General features: G+C 39.5%; 1 protein-coding gene and 1 long non-coding RNA gene across 2 annotated transcripts in view; one reads left to right on the top strand and one right to left on the bottom strand.

Annotated features, from left to right (window-relative positions):
* The window catches only part of RAPSN (receptor associated protein of the synapse), a 184,138-nt gene that overhangs the window by 123,817 nt on the left and 34,800 nt on the right, over positions 1-25,521 (bottom strand). The gene's annotated exons all lie outside the window — the stretch shown is intronic.
* LOC128666005 (uncharacterized) lies at positions 7,620-24,678 on the top strand. Its single transcript, XR_008403201.1, has 2 exons — positions 7,620-8,037; positions 23,619-24,678. It is a non-coding gene; the product is annotated as an uncharacterized LOC128666005 (long non-coding RNA).

The raw sequence follows: 25,521 nt of genomic DNA on the forward strand, positions 1-25,521 counted from the left end.
AGATGAGAGGCCATGAGATCTATTTCTGGAAGCCCCCACATCTGAACAATCTGAGAAAACACATCTGGATGGAGAGACCACTCCCCTGGATGTAAAGTCTGGCGGCTGAGATAATCCGCCTCCCAATTGTCTCACCTGGGATATGCACCGCAGAGATTAGACAGGAGCTGGATTCCGCCCAGGCAAGTATCCGAGATACTTCTTTCATAGCTTGGGGACTGTGAGTCCCACCCTGATGATTGACATAAGCTACAGTTGTGATATTGTCTGTCTGAAAACAAATGAATGGTTCTCTCTTTAGCAGAGGCCAGAACTGAAGAGCCCTGAGAATTGCACGGAGTTCTAAAATATTTATTGGTAATCTCGCCTCTTGAGATTTCCAAACCCCTTGTGCTGTCAGAGATCCCCAAACAGCTCCCCAACCTGAAAGACTTACATCTGTTGTGATGACAGTCCAGGTTGGGCGAACAAAAGAAGCCCCTTGAACCAAACGATGGTGATCTATCCACCATGTCAGAGTGTGTCGTACATTGGGATTCAAGGATATTAATTGCGATATCTTTTCATAATCCCTGCACCATTGATTCAGCATACAAAGCTGTAGAGGTCTCATGTGAAAACGAGCAAAGGGGATTGCGTCCGATGCTGCATTCATGAGACCTAAAACTTCCATGCACATAGCCACTGAAGGGAACGACTGAGACTGAAGGAGCCGGCATGCTGCGACCAATTTTAAACGTCTCTTGTCTGTTAGAGACAGAGTCATGGACACTGAATCTATCTGGAAGCCTAAAAAGGTGACCCTTGTCTGAGGAATCAAGAAACTTTTTGGTAAATTGATCCTCCAATCATGTTTCCGAAGAAACAACACTAGTTGATTCATGTGAGATTCTGCAGTATGTAAAGACTGAGCTAGTACCAAGATATTGTTGAAATAAGGAAACACCGCAATACCCTGTTCTCTGATTACAGATAGTAGGGCACCCAGAACCTTTGAAAAGATTATTGGAGCTGTTGCTAGGCCAAATGGAAGAGCAACAAATTGGTAATGCTTGTCTAGAAAAGAGAATCTCAGAAACTGAAAGTGTTCTGGATGAATCGGAATATGAAGGTATGCATCCTGCAAGTCTATTGTGGACATATAATGTCCTCGCTGAACAAAAGGCAGAATAGTCCTTATAGTCACCATCTTGAAAGTTGGTACTCTTACATAACGATTCAAAATTTTTAGATCCAGAACTGGTCTGAATACATTTTCTTTCTTTGGTACAATGAATAGGTTTGAATAAAACCCCAAACCTTGTTCCTGAGGAGGAACTGGCATGATTACCCCTGAAGACTCCAGGTCTGAAACACACTTCAGAAAAGCCTGAGCTTTTACTGGATTTACAGGGATGTGTGAGAGAAAAAATCTTCTCACAGGAGGTCTTATTTTGAATCCTATTCGATACCCTTGAGAGACAATGCTCTGAATCCAATGATTTTGGACAGATTTTGTCCAAAAATCCTTGAAAAACCTTAATCTGCCCCCTACCAGCTGAGCTGGCATGAGGGCCGCACCTTCATGCGGATTTAGGGGCTGACTTTGGTTTCCTAAATGGCTTGGATTTATTCCAATTTGAGGAAGGCAGATTCCTTGGGGGAAGGATTGAGTTTTTGTTCCTTATTCTGATGAAAGGAACGAAAACGATTAGAAGCCTTAGATTTACCCTTAGGTTTTTTATCCTGAGGCAAAAAAACTCCTTTTCCCCCTGTGATAGTTGAAATAATAGAATCCAACTGAGAACCAAATAAATTATTACCTTGGAAAAAAAGAGATAGTAATCTAGATTTAGATGTCATATCAGCATTCCAGGATTTAAGCCACAAAGCTCTCCTAGCTAAAACAGCTAAAGACATGGATCTAACATAAATTTTGATAATATAAAAAATGGCATCACAAATAAAATGATTAGCATGTTGCAGTAAGCGAACAACGCTAGATATGTCAGAATCCAATTTGCGTTGCGCTAAATTCTCCAACCAGAAAGTTGATGCAGCCGCAACATCAGCCAAATAAATAGCAGAGGCAAACAAACAAGGGGTATTGAAATAATGAAAAAAGTTTGGCGCCAAGTATGACGCACAACGTAACGTAAACTCTTTCTTGGCGCCAAAAATGACCGGAAATGACACACTTGAGTCACTAATGACGCTGCCGTGTGAAAGGTCTCGGCGTCACGTATGACGCCGGGAATGACGAAGTTGCATCATAAACGTGCATAATGATGCAATAAAGTTTAGCATTTGATGCACCCGCGGGCCTAATACCCGCAATTGCAAGAAGTAGTCAATTGAAAAAAGACTAAAAAAAAGACTAAACCCCAGGTAAGAAATAAATTTCTTAAAAATGTTTACATTCCCAAATATGAAACTGACAGTCTGCAGAAGGAAATACATGAACCTGACTCATGGCAAATATAAGTACAATACATATATTTAGAACTTTATATAAATGCATAAAGTGCCAAACCATAGCTGAGAGTGTCTTAAGTAATGAAAACATACTTACCAAAAGACACCCATCCACATATAGTAGATAGCCAAACCAGTACTAAAACAGTTATTAGTAGAGGTAATGGTAAATTGAGAGTATATCGTTGATCTGAAAAGGGAGGTAGGAGATGAATCTCTACGACCGATAACAGAGAACCTATGAAATAGACCCCCGTTAGGGAAATCATTGTATTCAAATAAGTGATACTCTCTTCACGTCCCTCTGTCATTCGCTGTACTCTGAGAGGAATCGGGCTTCAACATAGAAATCTTAGCACAAACTTACTTCACCACCTCCAAAGGAGGCAAAGTTTGTAAAAACTGAATTGTGGGTGTGGTGAGGGGTGTATTTATAGGCATTTTGAGGTTTGGGAAACTTTGCCCCTCCTGGTAGGATTGTATATCCCATATGTCACTAGCTCATGGACTCTTGACAATTACATGAAAGAAATATAAATTTGGTGAAAAGTTAATCTTATTGTATTCCTAAATGTCTTTGGTATGTTATGAAATATATTTTCTCCCGAAAGAGACTGTTAATGTGTTTTCTGTGTCACTAAAAGTTTGATGTATGTTGAAATTGCTTTAGAATAAATGTTGGGAGTGAATTTATGGTATGCAAGTTGATATGAGTTTGTGTGTGTGTATCGCTGTAAAAATGACCTTGGTGCATTTTTCTTTCTGAATGGTAATTATTCAGGCTAGTTTCTTGGCTAAGAAATCGGACGTTGCACAGGGAAAGCACCTGGCCCAGACGGCCTTCCGATTGAATTTTATAGAATATTATCAGACACAGTGGGCACCACATTAAAGAATTTATATAATGACTACTTTTTAAGACAAGCTTTAAAATCCCCCTATTTTTCGGATTCTATCGTGACTCTTATACATAAGAAAGGGAAAGATTTAGATGAGTTATCATCATATCGTCCAATTTCCCTGTTAAACCAGGACTATAAAAATTTTATGGCAATTATAGCCGATAGGTTAAAAAATGTCGTGGGTAAGCTGATTCATACGGATCAGGCAGGCTTTATTCCGGATAGGAACTCGGTCCGTAATATGAGAAGAGTCCTGACAGTGGTGGACCACTGTCGCCAGATCTGCCAGCCGGGCAGTAAGGATTACCACAATTCTATAAAAAAAGATCTCGCTTTAATCACTATAGATGCTGAAAAAGCTTTTGACTCCATTGAGTGGAACCATCTTATAACTTCCCTTGAAAAATTCCGTTTCTTTGGTCGGGTGGTAGATCTGGTGAGAGGGGTCTATAACAAGCCTAGATCACAGCTTCTAGTGAACGGGGAGTTAACACAGCATATTATCCTAGAAAAAGGAACACGTCAGGGCTGTCCATTATCCCCGCTCCTATTTGACCTGGCTTTGGAACCTTTGGCAGTTCACATCTGGCAAACAATACAACCAGTTAAGATAGGTAAGGAAACGTTACTCATATCATTATACGCAGACGACATACTTTTGTTTTTGCAAGATACTGTAAAGTCTATCCCATGTGTCCTTCAAATCATTACAGATTTTAGTACCTTTTCAGGTTATAAAATTAACCCTAAAAAATCGGAGCTATTATGGGTAAACAAAACAAGGCAAAGTTCGAACTATATCTTTAGAGAAGTTATGGCCATCAATTATCTAGGGATTAAGATCACTAGGAACCCTAGTGAATGGTACCAACTAAATTATTCTGAATTATTTGATAAGATTCAAGACGATTTGAATAAATGGAATCTATATTTTTTGTCAATATCGGCCAGATGTATGATAATCAAAACAATTATATTCCCAAAAATTTTATTTCTGTTGCAGAACCTTCCCGTTTTTATCACAAGAAAAGATATAAAAAGATATAATAAAGCTTGTACCTCTTTTATTTAGGGGAAAAAGAGACCAAGAATATCCTTAGATAAAATGGGCAATTCAAAACAATATGCAGGGTTTGCTCTCCCTAATATTAAGCATTATAATTTAATAGCCCTGGCAAAATTCGGATTAGACTGGCTCTCAAAAGCAGATTATGTAACATATTATAATTTAGATGCAGAATTGATTAGACCTTTTAACCCACAAGCTATATTACACTGCCCATATAGGAAGCTACCTCCGAATATAGCTGTAATGCTAACATTCGCCAATATCATTAAAGGCTGGCAGTCATACTGTCTCTTAGTGGGACAGGAATTTCGTGTGTCCCCGTACTTACCGATTATTGGGTGCGTTAATTTCCCATCGGGTTACAATTATGGATTATTTTCTGAATGGAGGGAAAAGGGGCTGTGTTATTTCGCGCAGCTGAAGAGCGATAGGGGCGGTCAGACCTGTACTTTCCAGAGATTAGCGGAGCAATTTCATTTGCCAACTAATAATTTTTATGCTTACTTGCAAGTACGTCACTATATTGAAAAAGTTAACGGAGAAGTAACAGCTGAGTGGGGATTGGCCCAAATAGCTTCGGGCGTTAAACTTTATCAAGCAGGGAAACATTCAATTTCCTGGTGGTATCAAAAAATTTTAAATACGAAAGGGCCGATATACATTAATCAAGCTAAAGACAAATTCAATAAATACTTCGGCACGTTACAATCTGAGGCAATACTAGAGAGTATCAAATTAGCAGCTGAGGCGACCTCATGTATTAGCTGGAGGGAGTCTCAATGCAAAATAATAAATAACTATTATTTGACCCCAGCAAGAATGGCCAAGTGGACCGAGACAAATGCAGGAAACTGTTTTAGATGCACAAAGGCAGGAGCAGATCTTCTGCATTGTATCTGGAATTGTCCTAAAGTTAGGCAATATTGGGCAAAGGTTCAGTACTGGCTGAACTGCCATCTCCAAAGTAAAGTTGAATTACAGGCAGAGCACATATTTTTTTTTAAAAAACTCAGCTAACATGGGTGAGAGAATGCTCGTTAACATAGTGATATTGGTGTCACGTAGTCTGCTGTTTAAAAAATGGAGGCAAAGAGAAGTTCCCTGTATTAGGGAAGTTAGCAATATTATTAAAACCCAGATGCTCGTGGAAAGGCAGAACCTTAAGAGTGATTCAGAAAAACAGTATAACAGTTATTTCAAAAAATGGAGGAGTCTGATTAGTTCCTGGGCCCCAGAGCAGCAGGTTCGATTTTTGGAGCCTTTTCAGAATGCAGTTCCATTTCTAAATTTGATTATATCCGGGGTAATACCTAGGCTTTGGTTAAAGGAAAGGATTAATTGATAGAGGCTTATCATAAAAAAGACAAGAGACCTGTATCCCTCTTTTCCCTTTTTTTTTTTCTTTCCTCCCTCTCTCCGCTTCATCCCCCCCCCCCACCCCTTCTCTGCTTTCTAGTATGTTTATTTGGACGCTGAGGTTTCTGGCCATATAATGTTACATAAAGTAAAACCTAAATTAATGTTTTTTTTTCTTTTTTTTGTTTGTTCCTTTTGTACTAATTAACTAAGAAGCGTTTTTGCGTTTCTTTTTCTGTTTTGTTCTCTTTTTGGAATAAATGTTTCAGAAGTTAGCCATATGCTTAGAATATAAGTGGTTCAAGCTAGGAAAAGGGAGGTTAAGATCTAATGGCATGTTTGATTTTTTTTTGTATATATATGGATCTTTTGGCTACAGAAATGAATCTGTACATGTGATATATGTTCATATTGTGAGGTGTATCTTTATTTTTCTGTTTCTGTATATTGTGTATCTTCGATCCATGTTGTAATTTGATCTTAACCTCAATAAAAAGAAATTAAAAAAAAAAAAAAAAAAGAAATCGGACGTTGTAATGAGGTATTTTGAAGTGTTATTGTTGTAACTTGATTTTAAAGTCATATGTATGTTCTTAATTATGTGTGTTATTAATATCATTTTTTAGTGATATTTGTTTTATACAAATAAAGACTGTCCACCTGTTGCGGCATATAAATATATTTTTTTTGCAAGTGAACTAATTAAGGGATTTGTAAATGTGCGGATGTTTGTGTGACTTTCGGTCACCTTCTGGTAAATGAAAAAGATTAACAGGTTGATTAAAATATGTTGTGGGAGTAATGTAAGATTCATGCAAGGAGTCAGTGGAGGCTCCTCCATTTGTGCACATGAGCACGTGCCCCCCTGTCAGATGCAGAGGAAAAAAAATAATTTTGCTGAATAAAATATAATTTTTCCAATAGCCCCCTATTAGAAAAATTATATTTTATTTCTAACCCCCCCAAAAAAATCTGATGCTTTTTTAATTTTGCTGAATAAAATATAATTTTTCCAATAGCCCCCTATTAGAAAAATTATATTTTATTTCTAACCACCCCCAAAAAAAAATCTGATGCTTTTTTTTTATTACAGAAATTTTTTTTTGCTTCCTGGTGTGTCTCTTTAAGGCAATCGCACGTGCGATAGAGCCCTATACCCTGCCTGTCAGTGAAGTCTATTTCACTGCAGGCATGTGGGCCAGGCTTAAACTGCTTGCATTCAGATCCCTGTTCGCACAAGCTGAAATGTGCGAGTGGGGAGGGACAACTTCAAGGAGCCAAGTTCAGCTGCACTCTGATTGGCTGCAGGTATCCCTGCATCACCGGCTCCTCCCCCGCATTAAACAGGCGCAAATCGGCCCTTGTCCGAGGGCCCCCAGCATCTTAGAGGGCTCGCCCCTACTGCAGGCAGATGCATAATGCAGCAGCACTAATTAAGTATTTTTTTTTTAATTGTTATTATTTTATTTTAAAATAATATTTTTGATATTTGTCTGTAAGGAACTTTCTGGGGACGGGTTCACATGTTTGCACTGTGCAGTGTTCTGCAGGGCTGAGAGAGTGCGAGCGCTCTTGGCTCATGCAGGGATTCAGGAAGTGACTGAAGTCAGATGGGGTCATGAAGTGGAACTAGGTAAGACCTGGCCTGGCTGACAGGCAGCATACAGCACCTGCAAAAATGCAATATGTGGACCGGACTCCACCAAACCTGGTCCACATATTGCATTTTTAGACACTTCCAGAATCCAGGCTCCAGTCCAGGACCAGCTCCACCCACCAAGTCACCGCACGCAGTTACAAACTCTGAGGCGGCAGCAGGCAGGAAGGATAGCCTGTGGTGCTAGGGTGGAACAACTAACTGTATAGCATAGGGATTGCATAGAAGCCATCAGAATTAGAAAAGTTGCAGCAGTAATTTACAAGTGTCTGCTGAGGACAGCCTCTAATTTCATGCAGGGAGCTGGACGAATAATAGCCCCGCCTACTTGTGTGAGCATATTGTGTTTGCAGTCAGTGAGTGAGTGGAGGTTTTGGGGAGAAAGGTGTCACGGTAAGGCTGCTTTACTTTATTGATCCTCCTTACTATAGGGTAGGGCTAACATAAGGTAAAACAAGTCTTCAAACAGGAGCTGCCACTGCTTAAAAATAACGGACCTTTTAAAGATCCCTTCTCTCTGGGGCAGCTGCACACAAACATTCCTATGTGATCATGTGACATCCTTTTGACTGCCTGCAGACCGGGAGAGTGAGAGAACGGTGAGTAAATGTGTAGCCTGTCATTTATTTTATCAACTGTGTAATATATTTCTCCTTGTGACTTGTGAGCCATGGATCTTCCAATTCTAACCTAGGGGCAGATTTATACATGCAGCTGCAGCATTTGCTAAAGAGTTAGTGAGGTACTATGATAACTTTTTTTATCACAGCAGCTAGCCTTCAAACAATCAGTCTGCATTCCTATGTTTTTAATTCCCTTCAGATAACCTTTGCCCTCTTTGTGTTGGTCTGACACCCTTTAGTGTTCATAAACACACATAGGATTCAGCACACTCCTTCAGTGTTATATGGTGCATGTCCAGCAGCTAAATAATTTTCCTAGTTAACTCACATAGAATTAAAAGGTTTATTTGTTCTAGACCTTTGCATTTAAATGTTTGTTTTCTTTATGTCTTGGTTTTCTCAGTATTTTCATGATGCATATTTTTGCCCTCTGAAATTTTAAAAAATTCTAATAACCATAAATTATATGCAGGTAACCTCCAAATGTACATTATGAAGAAAATGTAATAATGAGTTAAAGGGACACTGAACCCACATTTTTCCTTTCATGATTCAGATTTTAACAATTTTAAACAACTTTCCAATTTACTTCTGTTATCTAATATAGCCTCAAAAGCAGCAATGCACTACTAGGAATTAACTGATGTTTAGTGCCTGCACATATATGCCTCATGTCATTGGCTCACCCAATATGTTCAACTAGCTCTCAGTGAGATATTGATGCTCTTTCAATAAAGGATACAAAGAGAATGAAGCAAATTTGATAATATAAGTTATATATAGATATATATATACACACACACATACACATTAAAATGGGCGGAGCCACCTGAGGGGCGGGGTTAGTGCTCCCCCATCCTCAAAAGTCACCAGCCGCCACTGCAAGGAGTTAAACACAGGAGAACAGAAAAGACTATACGCTGTATGCTATTAAATTGATCTAAAGTATTTGGGTCTGTTTCTGTTGCAAGTAGAGTAATTCAGTAGTTCTATAATATTAATTAGTAACATATTACTGTGTAATATTATTTATGCTGTGATGGCTCTCATTTAAATATGCAGGTTATGATACAGTAAAGAAGTAGCATTTTAATGGTAAATAAGACAAGTGTCTTAATCATAGCTAGGATATATATATATATATATATATATATATATATATATATATATATATATGTAATATACATGTTAAATGGTCAGTCCTTAAAGGGACAGTTCAATGATTTGTTATTCCAGCTGTGTAGTATAAAAAAGTAGGAGAAATTGTATTTTCAGGTTTATTTGTATATATGAAGTAGTTGCTTTTGTGCTTTTAAATCACAGCCTATTACAATGGGTTAAGTTTCAGGTTATAGCATATCTCATTGTCCTTATCTGATATTTGTCTGGAAAATGGAGCTATTTGTAAACAATTAAAGGCACTCCATCAGGTGAGATGGATCATTGGGAACAATTTAAAGGGGAGATTTTTGGGCAAACTGTCCTTTTAATCTATTAGTGTAAATTATTATTATTATTATTCTTTTTAGAAACCTCATTGTTGTTGTATACAATTGTTATAATTAGTCAGAGAGCTGCAAAATGGTGAATATCAAATTATTTAAAAAATAAATTAGATCAAATAATTGTGTATTTATTAAAATCTTGGTTATGTAAAAGTATAGACTGGATTCTAGAGCTTTTCACAAATTATTTGTGCCAAACATCATTTATTTAAAGGGACAGTCTACACCAGAATTGTTATTGTTTTAAAAGATAGATAATCCCTTTTTTACCCATTCCCCAGTTTTGCATAACCAACACAGTTATATTTATATATTTTTTACCTCTCTAATTATTTTGTATCTAAGCCTCTGCAAACTGCCCCTTTATTTCAGTTCTTTTTAAAGACTTGCAGTTAAGCCAATCAGTGATGGCTCCCATGAACTAACACCCTCTACTGCTGAAAAACCTGTTAAAATGCATTCTTAAGAGGCGGCCTTCAAGCTCTAAGAAATTAGCATGTGAACCTCCTAGGTTAAGCTTTTACCTAAGAATACCAAGAGAACAAAGAAAAATTGGTGATAAAAGTAAATCGGAAAAATGTTTAAAATTACATGCCCTATCTGAATCATGAAATTTTTTTTGGACTAGACTGTCCCTTTAACAGTGGGTTTGCACTGTGCATGCAAGCAGGGGCTATATAGAACAGTGGCTGTACCATTATTATCTGACCTTTCCCAGAATATAGTACTTTGTAGGTGTTTGTGTGTTCCTTTGTAAATTTATGATTAGGGATTTTATTTGTAAATATGCAACTGGAGTTTATTGATCTTCTGAAGTGATTGCATTAATAGTGTGATCTCATAGTATTGTGCATGGTAGAATTTGCAGAACAGGGCATGGACGGTTATAGAATTTTAATTATTTGTAGTGTTTTGCTAGTGCTGTGTTTCAGTGAATGTAAGTATATGTGTTGAATTTTAGGTTGATTCTGGTTGTTAAAAGTTAGTGCTGGCTGTTAATGTTTTGTTTTGTGGAATGGACAGTTGGGGCCCGATCCGATATGCAGCGTCGCCCGCAAAAGCCGTCGACGCCAAATTTTGCGCTGGATTGGTATCCTATATACGGCGTAACCTAGAAGTTATGCTCGTATATTTCACCCTTCGGCCGTAGTTTTTTGGCCCATAGAGTGATATACCAAACCTGCGCAGTTTGGTATCCAATATACAGCGTAAGGACTTACGTGGTGAAAATGGGGAAATCTTACTCCATTTTCACCTCGCCACAAAATGCAGGCGTAGTAAGCCTTACGCTGAGTATTGGAGCCCCGTAACTCCCTAAACTGCCTGCAAAATAAAACCTAACACCTAACGCATGCGCAATGTCTATCTACCGGTCAACCGCAATCCTCCACCGCAATCCCTAATAAAGTGTTTAACCCCTAAACCGCCGCTCCCAGACCCCGCCGCCACCTATATTATATGTATTACCCCCTAATCTGCCCCCCTTACATCGCCGCCAACTATATTAAATTTATTAACCCCTAGTCTGACCCCCCTACACCGCCGCCACCTATATTAACTCTATTAACCCCTAATCTGAGCCCCCTACACCGGAGCCACTTATTTTAAATATATTAACCTCTAATCTGATCCCCCTACACCGCTGCCACCTATATTAAATATATTACCCCCTAATCTGAGCCCCCTACACCGCCGCCACCTATTTTAAATATATTAACCCCTAACATGATCCCCCTACAAAGCCGCCACCTATTTTAAATATATTAACCCCTAAACCTAAGTCTAACCCTAACTTAATTATTATTTAAATAAATCTAAACAATATTAATATTAACTAAATTATTCCTATTTAAAACTAAATACTTACCTATAAAATAAACCCTAAGATAGCTACAATATAATTAATAATTACATTGTAGCTAGCCTAGGGTTTATTTTTATTTTACAGGTAACTTTGTATTTATTTTAACTAGGTACAATAGCTATTAAATAGTTAATAACTATTTAATAGCTACCTAGTTAAAATAATTACAAAATTACCTGTAAAATAAATCCTAACCTAAGTTACAAATACACCTAACACTACACTATCAATAAATTAATTAAATAAACTACAATTATCTAAACTAAAATACAATTAAATACACTAAACTATATTACAAAAAACAAACAAACAAACACTAAATTACAAAAAATAAAAAAAGATTACAAGAATTTTAAGCTAATTACACCTAATCTAAGCCCCCTAATAAAATAAAAAAGCCCCCCAAAATAATAAAATTTCCCTACCCTAAACTAAAACAAAATTTATGCTTACCTGATAAATGTATTTCTCTTGTGGTGTATCCAGTCCACGGATTCATCCATTACTTGTGGGATATTCTCCTTCCCAACAGGAAGCTGCAAGAGGATCACCCACAGAAGATGTCTATATAGCTCCTCCCCTAACTGCCACTACCAGTCATTCGACCGAAGACAAGCAAGAGAAAGGAGAAACTATAGGGTGCAGTGGTGACTGTAGTTTAAAAATAAAAAACACCTGCCTTAAAATGACAGGGCGGGCTTGTGGGATACCAATACCAAAGCTATAGGACACGGATGAAGGGAGGGACAAGGCAGGTGCTTAAATGGAAGGAACCACTGCCTGTAAGACCTTTCTCCCAAAAATAGCCTCCGAAGAAGCAAAAGTATCAAATTTGTAGAATTTAGAAAAAGTACGAAGCGAAGACCAAGTCGCTGCCTTACAAATCTGTTCAACAGAAACCTCATTTTTAAAAGCCCATGTCGAAGCTACCGCTCTAGTAGAATGAGCTGTAATCCTTTCAGGAGGCTGCTGGCCAGCAGTCTCATAAGCTAAGCGTATTATACTCCTTAGCCAAAAAGAAAGAGAAGCTGCCGAAGCCTTTTGGCCTCTCCTCAGTCCAGAGTAGACAACAAACAATGCAGATGTTTGACGAAAATCTTTAGTAGCTTGTAAATAAAACTTTAAAGCACGAACCACGTCAAGATTGTGTAAAAGACGTTCCTTCTTTGAAGAAGGATTAGGACACAGTGACGGTACAACAATCTCCTGATTGATATTTTTATTAGATACCACCTTAGGTAGAAAACCAGGTTTGGCACGTAACACTACCTTATCTGCATGAAAAATGAGATAAGGGGAATCACATTGTAAAGCAGATAACTCCAAAACTCTTAGAGCCGAGGAGATAGCTACTAAAAACAGAACTTTCCAAGATAAGAGCTTAATATCTATGTAATGCAAAGGTTCAAACGGAACCCCTTGAAGAACCTTAAGAACTAAATTTAAACTCCAAGGCGGAGCAACAAGTTTAAACACAGGCTTGATTCTGACTAAAGCCTGACAAAAAGCCTGCACGTCTGGAACCTCAGCCAGACGTTTGTGCAAAAGAATAGACAGAGCAGAAATCTGTCACTTTAAGGAACTAGCTGACAAACCCTTCTCCAATCCTTCTTGAAGAAAAGATAATATCCTAGGAATCCTGACCTTACTCCATGAGTAACCCTTGGATTCACACCAATGAAGATATTTACACCATGTCTTATGATAGATTTTCCTGGTGACAGGCTTTCACGCCTGTATTAAGGTATCAACGACCGACTCGGAGAAACCACGCTTTGATAAAATCAAGCGTTCAATCTCCAAGCAGTCAGCCGCAGAGAAATTAGATTTGGATGCTTGAAAGGACCCTGAAGTAGAAGGTCCTGTCTCAGAGGCAGAGTCCATGGTGGAAAGGATGACATGTCCACCAGATCTGCATACCAAGTCCTGCGTGGCCAAGCAGGTGCTATCAAAATCACAGATGTTCTCTCCTGCTTGACCTTGGCAATCAGACGAGGGAGCAGAGGAAACGGTGGAAACACATAAGCCAGGTTGAAGGACCAAGGCGCTGCTAGAGCATCTATCAGCGCTGCCTTGGGATCCCTGGACCTGGATCCGAAACAAGGAAGCTTGGAGTTCTGGCGAGACGCTATGAGATCCAGTTCTGGTTTGCCCCAACGTTGAATCAACTGTGCAAACACCTCCGGATGGAGCTCCCACTCCCCCGGATGAAAAGTCTGTCGACTTAGAAAATCTGCCTCCCAGTTCTCTACTCCTGGGATATGGATAGCTGATAGATGGCAAGAGTGAATCTCTGCCCATCAAATTATCTTTGAAACCTCCAACATCGCTAGGGAACTCCTTGTTCCCCCTTGATGGTTGATGTAAGCTACAGTCGTGATGTTGTCCGACTGAAATCTGATGAACCTCACTGCTGCTAGCTGAGGCCAAGCCTGAAGAGCATTGAATATCGCTCTTAGTTCCAGAATGTTTATCAGAAGGAGTGCCTCCTCCTGAGTCCACGACCCCTGAGCCTTCAGAGAGTTCCAGAAGGCTGGCATCTGTTGTTACTATTGTCCAATCTGGCCTGCGGAAGGTCATACCTTTGGACAGATGGACCGGAGATAGCCACCAGAAAAGAAAATCCCTGGTCTCTTGATCCAGATTTAGTAGAGGGGACAAATCTGTGTAATCCCCATTCCACTGACTGAGCATGCAGAGTTGCAGCGGTCTGAGATGTAGGCGGGCAAACGGAACTATGTCCATTGCCGCTACCATTAAGCCGATTACTTCCATACACTGAGCCACCGAAGGGTGAGAAGTAGAATAAAGAACACGGCAGGAATTTAGAAGTTTGGACAACCTGGCCTCTGTCAGGTAAATCCTCCTTTCTACAGAATCTATCAGAGTTCCCAGAAATTTGACGCCTGTATTCAGAATGTCGTCTAAGTAAGGGGCTACTGCTATGCCCCGCAGCCTTAGGACCACCAGAAGTGACCCCAGAACCTTCGTAAAGATTCTTGGTGCCGTAGTTAACCCAAAGGGAAGAGCCACAAACTGGTAATGCCTGTCTAGGAAGGCGAACCTGAGAAACCGATGATGATCTTTGTGTATCGGAATGTGAAGATAAGCATCCTTTAATTCCACGGTAGTCATGTATTGACCCTCCTGGATCATAGGTAGGATGGTTCGAATAGTCTCCATCTTGAAAGATGGGACCCTGAGAAATTTGTTTAGGATCTTGAGATCTAAGATAGGTCTGAAAGTTCCCTCTTTCTTGGGAACCACAAATAGATTTGAATAGAAGCCTTGCCCCTGTTCCTCCTTTGGAACTGGGTGGATCACTCCCATAACTAGGAGGTATTGAACACAATGTAAGAATGCCTCTCTCTTTATCTGGTCTGCATAATTGTGAGAGGTGAAAACTTCCTTTTGGGGAAGAAGCTTTGAAGTCCAGAAGATATCCCTGGGACACAATTTCCAACGCCCAGGGATCCTGGACATCTCTTGCCCAAGCCTGGGCGAAGAGAGAAAGTCTGCCCCCTACTAGCCCCGTTACCGGATCGGGGGCTGATCTTTCATGCTGTCTTAGCCTTAGCCTGCTTCTTGGCCTACTTACCTTTGTTCCAAGCCTGGTTAGGTCTCCAGACCGGCTTGGACTGGGCAAAATTTCCCTTTTGTTTTGTATTAGAGGAAGTTGATGCCGCGCTCGTCTTAAAGTTTCGAAAGGCACGAAAATTAGTTTGTTTGGTCCTTAATTTGTTAGACCTATCCTGAGGAAAGGCATGACCTTTTCCTCCAGTAATATCAGAAATGATCTCCTTCAGTCCAGGCCCGAATAGGGTCTGCCCCCTTGAAGGGAATGTTGAGAAGCTTAGACTTTGAAGTAATGTCAGCTGACCAGGATTTAAGCCATAGCACCCTACGCGCCTGAATAGCAAAACCTGAGTTCTTAGCCGTTAGTTTAGTTAAATGAACAACGGCGTCAGAAACAAATGAATTGGCTAGCTTAAGCGCTTTAAGCTTGTCAAGTATATCATCCAATGGGGTTTCTACCTGTAAGGCCTCTTCCAGAGACTAAAAGCAGAAGGCCGCAGCAGCAGTGACCATGGCAATGCATGCAAGAGGCTGGAGAATAAAACCCTGTTGAATAAACATTTTCTTAAGTTAACCCTCTAACATTTTATCCATTGGATCTAGGAAAGCACAACTGTCCTCGACGGGGATAGTTGTACGCTTAGCTAGGGTAGAAACTGCTCCCTCCACCTTAGGGACCGTTTGCCATAAGTCCTGTGTAGCGGCATCTATTGGAAACATTTTCTTAAAAACAGGAGGGGGAGAGAACGGTACACCTGGTCTATCCCATTCCTTAGTAATAATAAGGAAAAACATCAGTGTAAACAGGCACTGTATAGTATTTATCCAATCTACACAATTTCTCTGGCACTATAATGGTGTCACAGTCATCCAGAGTAGCTAAAACCTCCCTGAGCAACACGCGGAGGTGTTCAAGCTTAAATTTAAATGTAGACATATCAGAATCAGGTTGAAGCATCTTCCCTGAGTCAGAAAAATCACCCACAGATGGAAGCTCTCCTGCCTCAGCTTCTGCATATTGTGAGGGGATATCAGACATAGCTACTAAAGCGTCAGAGTGCTCTGTATTTCTTCTAGCCCCAGAGCTGTCTCGCTTTCCTTGTAACCCTGGTAGTTTGGACAATACTGCTGTAAGGGTATGATCCATAACTGCCGCCATGTCTTGTAAAGTAAACGCCATGGGCGCGCTAGATGTACTTGGCGCCTCTTGAGCGGGCGTCCCTTGAGCGGGAGTCAAAGGCTCTGACACGTGGGGCGAGTTAGTCGGCATAACTTCCCCCTTGTCAGTTTCCTCTAGTGATAAATCTTTTAAAGTAAAATCAGTACATTTGGTACACATTCTAAGAGGGGGTTCCACAATGGCTTCTAAACATAATGAACAAGGAGTTTCCTCTATGTCAGACATGTTAAAACAGACTAGCAATGAGACCAGCAAGCTTGGAAAACACTTTGATAAATGTAAACAAGCAAAAACTAAAAACGGTACTGTGCCTTTAAGAGAAACAAAAAATGTCAGAAATTGAAAAACAGTGATAAAAAGCAGTAAATCTTACGAAATTTTTACAGTGTGTATAATAGGCTAACAGAGCATTGCACTCACTCGCAAATGGATGATTAACCCCTTAGTTTCAAAACCGGATCAAAAAAACTATATAAACGTTTTTCAACAGTCACAACAAACTGCCACAGCACTGCTGTGGCCCTACCTGCCCATACAACGACTTTGGAAGGCACAAAAACCCTTTAGAGAGGTCCTAAGTGTTCAGGGGACTCCTTCAGGGAAACTGGATGTCTCAAGCTGCAAAATCTAATGCGCATTTAGGCGCGAAAATAGGCCCCTCCCAACCTGTATTCACAGTGAGAGGGCCTAACAAAACTATCCCTAGGCAAAATCTAGCCAGCCATGTGGAAAAAACTGGGCCCCAATAAAGATTTATCACCAATATGTAGAAAAAAATGTTTAAACACTTCCAGCAAACATTATCTTATTTTTCAGTAATGTGAGAAAGTAATAAGAATATTACCCTTTACAGCAAGCATGATACTAGTCGTTATTAAATCACTGTAATCAGGCTTACCTTAAATAAATCCGGTATTAACAGCATTTTCAAGCATATTCATTTCTCTAGAAAAATTTAAACTGCACATACCTCATAGCAGGAGACCCTGCACGCCATTCCCCCAGCTGAAGTTACCTATCTCTTCAGTTATGTGTGAGAACAGCAATGGATCTTAGTTACAACCTGCTAAGATCATCAAAGACCACAGGCAGACTCTTCTTCAACTTTCTGCCTGAGGCTAAAATAGTACAACTCCGGTACCATTTGAAAATAACAAACTTTTGATTGAAGATAAACTAAATAAATACACCACTTCTCTCTAGCTACTTCCTTTCTTGTCGAGAGCTGCAAGAGAATGACTGGTAGTGGCAGTTAGGGGAGGAGCTATATAGACAGCTCTGCTGTGGGTGATTCTCTTGCAGCTTCCTGTTGGGAAGGAGAATATCCCACAAGTAATGGATGAATCCGTGGACTGGATACACCTTACAAGAGAAATTACAAAAGTAATCAGGGCCTTTTGCGGGGCATTTCCCCAAAGTAATCAGCTCTTTTACCTGTAAAAAAAAAGAACAACCCCCCCCCCCATTACAACCCACCACCCACACACCCCTACTCTAAAACCCACCCAATCCCCCCTTAAAAAAACCTAAGTCTAACACCCAAGTGGTCCTTACCTGTCCTGAAGACCGGCGGAGAAGGTCCTGTTCCAGGTGGTGAAGTCTTCTTCCAAGCGGCGACATCTTCTTCCAGGAACCAGCCGGCACGGAGCGGAGGAGTTGAAGACCGATGACTGTGGAGCTGAAGACCATCCACTCTGGAACTGAAGACCGGAGCCATGGAGCGTGGAGGATCCTCTTCATACGATCTCCGCCGTACACTGAATAGGAATTCAAGGTACGCAATTAAAAATGGCGTCCCTTGAATTCCTATTGGCTGATTTGAGCCTTCAAATTCAAATCAGCCAATCGGATGAGAGCTACTGTAATTCTATTGACTGATTTGAATAGCCAATAGAATAAGAGTTACTGTAATTCTATTTTCTATTCTAATCAGCCAATAGAATTACAGTAGCTCTTATTCTATTGGCTATTCAAATCAGTCAATAGAATTACAGTAGCTCTCATCTGATTGGCTGATTTGAATTTGAAGGCTCAAATCAGCCAATAGGAATTCAAGGGACGCAATTTTTAATTGCGTACCTTGAATTCCTATTCAGTGTACGGCGGAGATCGTATGAAGAGGATCCTCCACGGCTCCGGTCTTCAGTTCCAGTGTCGCCGGTCTTCAGTTCCAGAGTGGATGGTCTCCATCTCCTCTGCTCCGCGCCGGCTGGTTCCTGGAAGAAGATGTCGCCGGTTGGAAGAAGACTTCACCGCCTGGAAAAGGACCTTCTCCGCCGGTCTTCCGGACAGGTAAGGACCACTTGGGTGTTAGACTTAGGTTTTTTTTTAGGGGGGATCGGGTAGGTTTTAGAGTAGGGGTGTGTGGGTGGTGGGTTGTAATGGAAGGGTTGTTCTTTTTTTTTTACAGGTAAAAGAGCTGATTACTTTGGGGCAATGCCCCGCAAAAGGCCCTTTTAAGGGCTGGTAATAGAGCTGATTACTTTTGTAATTTAGTTTAGGGTAGGGAAATTTTATTATTTTGGGGGGCTTTTTTATTTTATTAGGGGGCTTATATTAGGTGTAATTAGCTTTAGAATCAAGTTCAATCTGATTGGCTGATTCGATCAGCCAATCGGATTGAACTTGATTCTGATTGGCTGATTCCATCAGCCAATCAGAATATTCCTACCTTAATTCCGATTGGCTGATAGAATCCTATCAGCCAATCGGAATTCGAGGGACGCCATCTTGGATGACGTCATTTAAAGGAACTGTCATTCGTCGTTCAGTCGTCGGCCAGGATGGATGTTCCGCGTCGGAGGTCTTCAGGATGCTGCCGCTCCGCTCCGGATGGATGACGATAGAAGATTCCGCTTGGATGAAGACATCAATCGGATGGAAGACCTCTTCTGCCCCGCTTGGATGAAGACTTCTACCGGATGGAGGACCTCTTCTTGCTCCACTTGGATGAAGAATTTGGCTCGGCTGGGTGAAGACGACTCAAGGTAGGAAGATCTTCAGGGGCTTAGTGTTAGGTTTATTTAAGGGGGGTTTGGGTTAGATTAGGGGTATGTGGGTGGTGGGTTGTAATGTTGGGGGGGGTATTGTATGTTTTTTTTTACAGGCAAAAGAGCTGAACTTTTTGGGGCATGCCCCGCAAAGGGCCCTGTTCAGGGCTGGTAAGGTAAAAGAGCTTTGAACTTTAGTAATTTAGAATAGGGTAGGGCATTTTTTTTATTTTGGGGGGCTTTGTTATTTTATTAGGGGGCTTAGAGTAGGTGTAATTAGTTTAAAATTGTTGTAATATATTTCTAATGTTTGTAAATATTTTTTTATTTTTTATAACTTAGTTCTTTTTTATTTTTTGTACTTTAGTTAGTTTATTTCATTGTATTTATTTGTAGGAATTGTATTTAATTTATTTACTGATAGTGTAGTGTTAGGTTTAATTGTAGATAATTATAGGTATTTTATTTAATTAATTTATTGATAGTGTAGTGTTAGGTTTAATTGTAACTTAGGTTAGGATTTATTTTACAGGTAAATTTGTAATTATTTTAACTATTTTAGCTATTAAATAGTTCTTAACTATTTAATAGCTATTGTAACTGGTTAAAATAAATACAAAGTTACCTGTAAAATAAATATTAATCCTAAAATAGCTATAATATAAATATAATTTATATTGTAGCTATATTAGGATTTATTTTACAGGTAAGTATTTAGCTTTAAATAGGAATAATTTATTTAAGAAGAGTTAATTAAATTCGTTAGATTAAAATTATATTTAATTTAGGGGGGGTGTTAGTGTTAGGGTTAGACTTAGCTTTAGGGGTTAATACATTTATTAGAATAGCTGTGAGCTCCAGTCGGCAGATTAGGGGTTAATAATTGAAGTTAGGTATCGGTGATGTTAGGGAGGGTAGATTAGGGGTTAATACTATTTATTATAGGGCTAGTGAGGCGGATTGGGGTTAATAACTTTATAATAATAGCGGTGCGGTCCACTCGGCAGATTAGGGGTTAATAAGTGTAGGCAGGTGGAGGCGACGTTGTGGGGGGCAGATTAGGGGTTAATAAATATAATATAGGGGTCGGCGATGTTAGGGCAGCAGATTAGGGGTACATAGGGATAATGTAAGTAGCGACGGTTTACGGAGCGGCAGATTAGGGGTTAATAATAATATGCAGGGGTCAGCGATAGCGGAGGCGGCAGAATAGGGGTTAATAAGTGTAAGGTTAGGGGTGTTTAGACTCGGGGTACATGTTAGAGTGTTAGGTGCAGACGTAGGAAGTGTTTCCCCATAGCAAACAATGGGGCTGCGTTAGGAGCTGAACGGGGCTTTTTTGCAGGCGTTAGTTTTTTTTTCAGCTCAAACAGCCCCATTGTTTCCTATGGGGGAATCGTGCACAAGCACGTTTTTGAGGCTGGCCGCGTCCGTAAGCAACTCTGGTATCGAGAGTTGCAGTTGCGTTAAATATACTATACGCTCCTTTTTTGGAGCCTAACGCAGCCATTCTGTGGACTCTCAATACCAGAGTTATTTTAAAGGTGCGGCCAGAAAAAGCCAGCGTTAGATACGCGGGTCGTTACCGACAAAACTCTAAATCTAGCCGTAAGGGTTTATTTTATAGCTAAGTATTTAGTTTTAAATAGGAATAATTTAGTTAATAATATTATTTAGATTTATTTCAAAAATAATTAAGTTAGAGGTGTTAGGGTTAGACTTAGGTTTAGGGGTTAATATATTTAATATAGGTGGCGGCGGTGTAGGGGGATTAGATTAGGGGTTAATATATGTAAAATAGGTGGCGGCGGTGTAGGGGGATTAGATTAGGGGTTAATATATTTAAAATAGGTGGCGGCGGTGTAGGGGGATTAGATTAGGGGTTAATATATTTAAAATAGGTGGCGGCGGTGTAGGGGGATTAGATTAGGGGTTAATATATTTAAAATAGGTGGCGGCGGTGTAGGGGGATTAGATTAGGGGTTAATATATTTAAAATAGGTGGCGGCGGTGTAGGGGGATTAGATTAGGGGTTAATATTTTTAAAATAGGTGGCGGCGGTGTAGGGGGATTAGATTAGGGGTTAATATATGTAATATAGGTGGTGGCGGCGGTGTAGGGGGGTCAGATTAGGGGGTAATACATTTAATGTAGCTGGCGGCGGGGTCCGGGAGAGGCGGTTTAGGGGTTAATATATTTATTATTAGGAGTGAGAGGGCGGATTGCGGATAGAGGGGTATACGTGTCGGGATGATGTTTGGGAGGCGTGTTAGACAGTAACGGGAGATTTTATACTTTAGTTAGTTTTTTTTATGCAGTGGCAGTTTCTAAAGTGTCGTAAGTCACTGGCGACTCCAGAAATGTGTACTTACGCTTATTTCTGGACATCGCTAGTTTGTCCGACTTACAGCACTTTAGCAACTGCCGGCGCCGTATATGTGATAGCTCGATGTGCGAGGGGAAACTACGGGCGGTGCAGGTTTCCACGCTTGCACCGAAACCTGCACCGTATATCGGATTGCGCCCTTGGTTTTAAGTGTTTTCTCAGAGAAAGTTTATGTTTTTATTTTTAGTGAATGTTTGGAAGGGTGCTGTATGAATGTAACATTGAATATTGAGGTGTATTTGATTTTGCCTGATGTTAAGAATAGTATACTACAGAGTGCATGAATTGTCTTTTAGTTTGCTGTTATTTTGTGTTTGCGTGACACATAGGGTGTTTCACGCAAACAAAGGGGGAAGTATTGATGAGTATCTTTATGTGATTTGGGTGCTTATTTTAAGTAAGAAAATGAACCTAAAGTGATTTTATTTTTCTATTTTGTTCTTAACACAATATTTGTATTTGCAGGATGAGATCATGAAGCTGTATCCAGAGAGTAAAAACACTAACTAAATTATTTTTGAGTTTTTCATATTTAGGTAAAATCTGTACAGATAAAATTCCATAGTGCACCCTCCAAAAGATTGAATGCAAGTAAACCTTTTAAATAAAGAAATGCCTGGTGCCTAGGTGAAGAAAAGAAAAAAGAAAATAAAAGACCTTTTGTCGTTTGTTTTAACCACCATACTGTGGTAAAAGTTGCTGAACTATCTTTGGATCCATTATTTGCTTTGCATGCTGGTACCAGCCCCAGAACTGGACTCTGGGTAATCTATGACTGTTTCCTATGATGTGTATCTTCAGAACATAAAGACTATCCTTCTCTGGACTGTGCCCTGCCTGATGGAATTGAGGACCTGTTACAGTCATCCACAGTTAAATTAGGGGAACATTGTTTTAACTTATATACTGTATATATTTTATATATATATATATATATAATATTATTATATTGCTTGTTTTGTATTCTCTTGTGTTATTTTTGTTGATCATATTAGTTATAAGAAGTCATATAGCTTTGTCTACAGAAAAGTATGCCTTATTTGTATTAGTGCACATTGTAGTTTATGTACTTAAACAAAGTAATCCTCTAGATAAGTGTAACCTATTGAATGGCCCACTGAGTATAGAGAATATGTTTGCACCTGTATAGTTTAAAGAAAATGCTGCAATATCTAATATTTTAGACCCTGCCTTCACGCTTGTGAAACACAGTGAGGACACGTCTCAGCTAGAAATTTATATTAATTATACAGATAAATATTTGTTTAGGGAGTAGTATAATTATAGTTATATTGATGGTATATTTTCTACCTACAATGGCTCTTATTGGATCTGTGTTATGAAAGCAAATGTATTTTTTTCCTTTTATTAATTGGTATGGTATCTGCAATTTGAATTTTGTAATTCCAGATGTTTGTCAATGAAAGGAATTATCTTACCATAAGGATGTGTTTACCTTTAAAATATTTTGTAGTTTTAATATTGTTATGATTGTATTCTTTCCTCATACAGGAGTGTGAGAGAATGTAGGTTGCATAAAATAATTGGTAAACTAGTAGTGTTTATATCAGATGAGACTGCTGACTATTAAGATCATAGTTGGAGAATTATAAACATTACATATAGTAGCTTTGCAGAATGAAGGAACACTAGGTTATTTTTAATTGTTCAAAGAGAAAGTGTGAAGAAATTCATTTTAAAGAAAATATTTTTATTGACCGTTTTACTTTTCATTTTGGCAGCCGGCCTTAGCACAAGTTACTTAGCATAGCCATTCAGCCTCTTGATGAAGTCTAGCAGTTTTTACTTGCTTAGTATTCATGAAGTATCATTTAAATTGTATAGAGAAGCTGCAAGTTATTCTTTGTAAAAGTTTCAATGTATTTAGTTTGTACTATATATCCACAATGTTTTCCTGGTTTTAAATGACACAGGGCAAGTTAAGCTATTAAAGTTATGGTGATGCTTGCAAAAAAGGTGAAATAAGTTTTATTTGGACATAATTGTGATTGTATTGGGGGTGTGCTCATCTTGTGCTGTTTTGTTTCCTTCTTAGACTCCTTCTGACTCGAGTGTCTGCTTGCAATGGCTTTCCTTGTCTACCCCATGAACAAACCATCGGACTTCCAGCATCTACCTGCAGAAGAACACTGGATAAGCACCTCTACTGCAAATGGACTATGGTATTGAAGCAGAGTGTCTGAGGAAGGTGGAGCTCTAAGAGGACAAAGACTGTTCTTAAATTGATCAGAGGCCACCCAGAGACACTTGTGCTGTTCCCATGTCATGCTTCACTGTGGAGAGTGTACAGAGCAGGAAACTGTCGGAAATATTGGGGGGTGCTAGCTATGCAGGTTGAGAAATAAAGATGCAGCATTGTTTGGGGGTAGATAGGGGGCTGGTTGGGTCTTTGTGCAGATAGACCAGTAGTTTGAGGATGCTGGGAGGTAGACGGAGAGTATTGGAAGGGCCATACCTATGTGCAGTGACAAATTGTGCCCTATTGGCCTATGAAATTATAGCAGTAAATGTGAATACATTTCTCTACAGTATTCTAACATAGATCCGTGTTATACCAAAGTATTAGGCTTATATTGTTGTTTAAGGATTTACTAATTTTCTATGTTTCTCTATTTTATGTTATGCTGTTAGAATAAAAGGGTGGTATGTTAGCATTACCGACGCCATCTTGTTTTCGTTGCCATTTTGTCTTAGACATCCATCTTGTCTAAGAAAGGTTTATTATAACCGCTTATTATGTAGTGAGAACGATGTAGATGTTATGAATCTTTGTATAGCTAGAATGGTCTTGTGAATGTTCCTGGCGATGCGCCTGGAAGCCCGTTATCTCTATAAGATGCTTACACGGCCTTGATTTGTGCTGGGCTATGAGGCTCAGATTTACTGTTATCTGAAGTTAGGTATTTCTGCAGAAATGACTCCCTAACACTCCTTTTCTACCAATTATATTTATAATGAGCTTCTTTGTTCTTGCAGAAATACTATGTAAGATGATGTAGTTATGAACATGTCACTGTGTTAACCCTATATACTGTAATCACTGCCTATAAAATGTATTGTTCATCTTCTAATAAACAGAACAGATGTTAGACTGATTGCTGTGTGGTCTGATTCCTGTTCTCTGGGATATCCCATCAAGTAACCCATTCATTTCCAGGTGACAGTGTATGATCCAGGCCAAGTGCTGACTGACACACTCCCCCCCCCCCCCCCCTGAAAATAGCAGCTAACAACTTCCATTAGCAAAAAATGCCTCTAGTAAAAGTTATTACTGTTTTCCTGCAGCATACGCACATATCCTGTGAGGGCCCGTGCACCAGTATTCAAACACCACACCTTCTCATAGGGTCAGCAGTAGTCTGTATGACACAAATTTCGACTTCAGAAGCAATACGCACCACTGCCACCTCTGAGCATGGTGTTTGAAGACTGATGCATAGGTCCTCATAGCATATGTGCATATGCCGTGGGAAAAGTTATAATTTTTACTAGACACATTTTTGCTAATGAAAGTATATTTAAAAAATGCTTATATTTCAAATTGAAATGCACCTATGCACATTTAATTTTTGACCTTTCTATCCCTTTAAGTGTTTAACAGGAAATGAATTACCTCTTGATTTTGTGCCAAACTTGTGCTTTATCCCATGCTCCCTAGAGAGGCCAAAAAGCAAATAACCTAGGTCAGTAATGGCGAACCTCGGCACTCCAGACGTTTTAGAACTACATTTCCCATGATGCTTAAACACTCTAAAAGTCCAGTCGAGCATCATAGGAAATGTAGCTCTAAAACATCTGAGTGCCACAGTTCAGCATCACTGACCTAGTTTTTCAAAAATCTGCAAATTGCCTATACCAGCTATTTGACTTGACATTTTTGCAGTTACGCATTTTGGCCTCTCTAGGGAACAGAAAATAAAGCACAGGTTTTAAACAAA

This window comes from Bombina bombina, chromosome 7, assembly GCF_027579735.1.
Source record: "Bombina bombina isolate aBomBom1 chromosome 7, aBomBom1.pri, whole genome shotgun sequence".
In the NCBI taxonomy this organism is placed as follows: domain Eukaryota; kingdom Metazoa; phylum Chordata; class Amphibia; order Anura; family Bombinatoridae; genus Bombina; species Bombina bombina.